The sequence below is a fragment of the Papaver somniferum genome, chromosome 11 (genome assembly GCF_003573695.1).
Source record: "Papaver somniferum cultivar HN1 chromosome 11, ASM357369v1, whole genome shotgun sequence".
NCBI classification, from domain to species: Eukaryota; Viridiplantae; Streptophyta; class Magnoliopsida; order Ranunculales; family Papaveraceae; genus Papaver; species Papaver somniferum.
The window spans coordinates 110916088-110920798 of record NC_039368.1 but is presented as its reverse complement, the minus strand read 5'-3'; the positions used below and the strand labels follow the sequence as shown (position 1 = coordinate 110920798).

Sequence of the window (4711 nt, the reverse complement as noted above, 5' to 3'; positions counted from 1 at the left end):
GTTTTGTATATTTTGCGGCAACTTACAAGTTAGAAGTTCGGCTAATAAATATGCTTTCTTGATCAGCCGAACATGTTTTTGTATTGTTGATAGGTGCATTATTTACATGTTTATAGTGTCAATTCAATCCTTTCTTTAGCTATTATTCTTGCATATTACTTTTCATTACGTTTGTTTTCTATTGTGCAGCCTTTGTTTGGATGAATCGACCAAAAGAAAGTGAAGTCTACTAATGGAGAATATCAAGGTCCAAATTAAACTCATTCAAATCAATGAGATATTATCGTCATCTTCAAGCGAATGAAAATACGAAAACAACGCAAAAAGAATGAGTCCATTCCGACATCGGACGAAGAAGTTATGGGCAAAAAAAAATCTTAATACTTAAGTGTACAGAGATAAGTTCAGTTGATAACTCATCATCACGAGTTAGACGAACCTGGAGCCTACAAATCAAGATTTTCGAAGTGTTTACAGAGATAAGTTCGGCTTAAAAGTAATCCAATCGAGTCAGCCGAACCTGACAATCACCCGGGGTAAGTTTCACTTGTTTGGTTCGGTCGGGAAAGGTTGGCAAGGTATTAGCCGAACTTGACACTGTTCAGGGACATGTTTGGATGCAAAATTGACTTCTATCTCAAGGAGAAACTGTTTCGGAAGGATTCTAAAGCCTAATTTTGAGAGCTTTATATAAGAAAATCCCTAAGAAGAGATATTTCAATCTTTATCATCTCTTTACACCACATTTTATCATTCATATTATCTTCCACATCATAAAAAAATACATCCAAAGCCCTAAAAAGACATGCATCAATTTTGAGAAGAAAAATCAAGTTAGACAAGGTGATAAGTAACCCATAGATGGACAAGTTTGCAAAATGACACACCCATACACATAATAAAGTTCGGCACACCCGATATTTTTCAAACTGAGCCGAACACAGTACAATGGATTAACGATTATCAGTATTGAAGTTCGCTAAAAATGCAAAAAAATTATCAGCCGAACATTAAGGTTCGGCTAATCCGATATTAAATGTAAAACATTTTTGCAGCCGAACTGTTCTTCTTCTGAAGAAAAAAAATTAAGTTCGGCTGATACATTTCAGTCGAACACGACTCTGTAACTACCAAAATGACGAAGATTTTCCAATACATCTCATTTTATCAATCAAATACGAATAAAAACAAGTTATGGGTTTGTGGAAAATACCTTTCAATGTGCAATTTTAAAGAATCAGGGTTTATCTCTCGCTCTCCAACACCAGTTAATCCACTATCCTCTTCAACTCCATCTTTTCCAAAAATCCTAGATTAAGATGCTACGATTTTGATTTTTGAGAAGAGTTGGGTTGTTCTTTTTAAAGAGGGAGAATAAAAGGGAATCAAAAGAGAGAAGAAGAAGGAATAAGAGTTTAAGTTAAAAAAAAATTAATTAATTAAGTAACGGTTAATTAGTGGGTAACGGTTAATTAATGAAGTAATTAAGTGGGTAACGGTTAATTAGTGGGAGGGTAATTAATTAGTGGATGGGTTAATTAGTGGGAGGGTTTTATGATCAGAATTTAATTTAGTGGAAGGGTAATAATGTAATTTAAACTATATAAGGGTACTTAAGCATCACTAGAACACCCCTTATCATCTTGCATCGGATGGCATAATAAGTATGTATGCCTTAAAATTTTCATGTATGCCCCAATTGAGGGTTCTTTGATAATAAAGTCTATTTTTTTCTAAGTCCGGTCCGAATAGTAGCCCTAGCCCAATTAGTAGAACTGTATAAAGTAGAGACCGGCTTGGAGTTGATTATTTTTTTGTATTTTTATCATCGAACCAACCCGATATCTGAAAGAAACCTAGAAAGAGAGAAAGGCGCAAAATCGGTAAAGTTTCTTCTCTCTACCTCTTCATAAAAAGTAGTAAATTTTAGACCTGATTGATGTAATGTAATTAGGGTTTGATCTTATGATTCAATTTTGAGGTTGTTTTATATATGATTTACTGATTCGAATGGATTGACTCTTCAGGAGGAGGATTACAAGATGGTATTGCCAGACGTTCTAAACGATCCTGTATTGGAAGGAAAGAGGATTAGGGCTACTGCTGAAGAAACAGCTGGTGAATATTCCTTGTGTTTCTGTTAATTTTTTTAGTTTCTTTCCAACTATTTTGTTTTGTCTGAATCAGTATTACTGTCTTAGCTCCGTTTATAAATTCCGTTTACAACCTAACATACCCACTGACTCATCTCCTAGGTATGGTAACATTTAAACCAAATTCGTTGATTTCATGAGGTACTTAGATCATAATCTGCTTGTAAATTCAGTTATTTCTCTCTATATATTGATATGTTTGGATTGGTTAAAGTGCATGTTGAATCTGCTTGATTTTGAATACACATTTTGGCTTCTGTTTATTGCTGCTTTTGTTAAATTTCGTGGAGCATGGCTAGGATCTCATGCTTTATTCTCTAGTTAGGGACGGCAACTAATTCTCTCTTTCTCACTTTAGTTACATCTTGCACTTTTGGCTTTGTGATTTCTGCTTGCCTGATTATCAGCTCATGGATGTTTTATTTTGATGATCCTGGAAGTAAAAGTTCTCTATGTTGATTTTCATCCTCTATGTTGATTTTCAACCTTAGTATTTATCAGGGTTTTTGACAAACAGTGGTTAGTGGGTGGAACATCAAAACAATATTGGACACCTTTCCTGGAAACTTACTAAATTGCCTTGTTCACTCAGTTATATTCATTCTTCTTCTTGTTCTTTCTTTATTTATTCTTACAATTTTTTTTTTTTGTATTTGCAGAAAATTTGAACATGTTTGAGGAATAGGTTAAGCAGAGAAGGAAAAGATACGAAGAGCAACAGCAACTTAAGAAACTAGAGAAGAAAAATAGCAATCTGAATGTTGAAGTGGATGCGAAAGATGAGAACAAACCAAATAGTACGTATTTTCACCAACTATTGAGCTTCTTTCCATTTCAGTGAATTGTTCATGGTTTGTCAGTAACTACATAAATGTACTGAGTGACAAATAGATTCCCAGTGTGTGGGTTTGTAGGTCTAGTCTTGGTTTAGGACTTTCTGATGTCCTTGTGGTGACGCCCTCAAAATGTGTTGCATCTATTTAACACTTGACATTGGGTTTCACTCTGTATGTCTGATTATGATCTGAAATCTTGGTCTGGTCTGGAACGAATTTATTACCTTAATAACATTCGTCTTAAACTCCTATATAAAATACAGTAATAATTAGTGTGCAAAACTCTGTTTAGAAAATGAATCGTCTTATTAAACTCCCTTGTACTTGAAATAATAAACATTAAACCCCCATATCCAGCTCAGCTAGATTCAGTGTTTCGTTCTCAATCATTTTTTTTGTTCCTTACTGTATTATTCTGTGAAACTTCCAGAGAAATTTACGAGGGACAGGTTCGTGAAAAACTGGACTACTAAGCATCCAGAGGGGCAAAACATTGGGATGTTACTGGCATGGTAGTGTGGAAATTTGAAGAAGACAGTCCGAGAGCATGGGAGAGTGAAAAGTAGTGGAACCCTTTCCATGGCAGCCCTCAATCCGCCTTCCATTTCTTGTTTGATTTTCTTTTGAGACTGAAGCAATACCAGAGGGGCAAAACATTGGGATGTTACTGGCATGGTAGTGTGGAAATTTGAAGAAGACAGTCCGAGAGCATGGGAGAGTGAAAAGTAGTGGAACCCTTTCCATGGCAGCCCTCAATCCGCCTTCCATTTCTTGTTTGATTTTCTTTTGAGACTGAAGCAATACCAGAGGGACTCCATGGAGATGGGACAACCTGGTGGTTAACCCTTTTACGCTCTTTAAACCTATAAAAACTTTAACTTTCGTACTCGTGTCTCATGGGATTTGGAAGGAACCATAAAAAATGCTCTTAGTCTTATGTTGCTGTCTGGCGGAGCCAAGAAATTTTAGCTGTGGGGGACAATCTACTAATTAGAGACTTCATGATATTTTTAATCAGTAAGAATACCATTGAATTAGGATCAAATTATTATTAAAGGAAAAAAATCCTCATTTTGGAATAATTATGTAAATATTGCTGTAATTATATAGGAAATTATAATTTTTTATGAAACTGTTAGATTTTTTTGTGATTTAGCAGCAAATCATGTTTAGTTTAATTAAATCGAATTAGATTTTTTTGAATTAGGATCAAATTAATTAATCAAGTGTGTGTTAGGTTTAGATCATGTATTAAAGGCTTTATGGGATGTGTAATAAGGCCAAGTACATCAAGTTAATCCGTAAAGTGGGCATATTCAGTTAAGGGATGTGTCTCCATCTCATGATGGCTGAGTGGGTGACACATGTCTATGAAGTTGAAGGTGGACTCAATTCTAGCCTTATCTAAAGCGTGTTTCTTTCATTAGAAAGATAAGGAAATAGAAGTGGACGAAGAATTTCCATCATACGAGGTTTTATCTAGGGTTTATGTTGTGAGTGATTTTCTACATGGAGACTAGAATAAAAGTATCAGCAAGCTATTTTTCTGATGTTTCTAAGGCTAACAAAGGCATCTAAATTAAAGTAATCATGATAAAGATAAAGTTATGTTGATGTTTTTAGAAGCACATGATATGATCCTAATCATAAAGTAAGTACTTTGTATCAGCATATGTTATAACTAGTAATCCGATTTGGTTAAGCAGGCTTAGTAGCTAATAA

General features: G+C 34.7%; 1 long non-coding RNA gene across 1 annotated transcript; it reads left to right on the top strand.

The window, feature by feature from the left end:
• The first annotated feature begins 1828 nt into the window (after nt 1-1828).
• On the top strand, nt 1829-4071 carry LOC113323538. The gene is made up of 4 exons (XR_003347683.1): nt 1829-1883; nt 2028-2118; nt 2813-2950; nt 3420-4071. It is a non-coding gene; the product is annotated as an uncharacterized LOC113323538 (long non-coding RNA).
• Nucleotides 4072-4711: the final 640 nt, after the last annotated feature.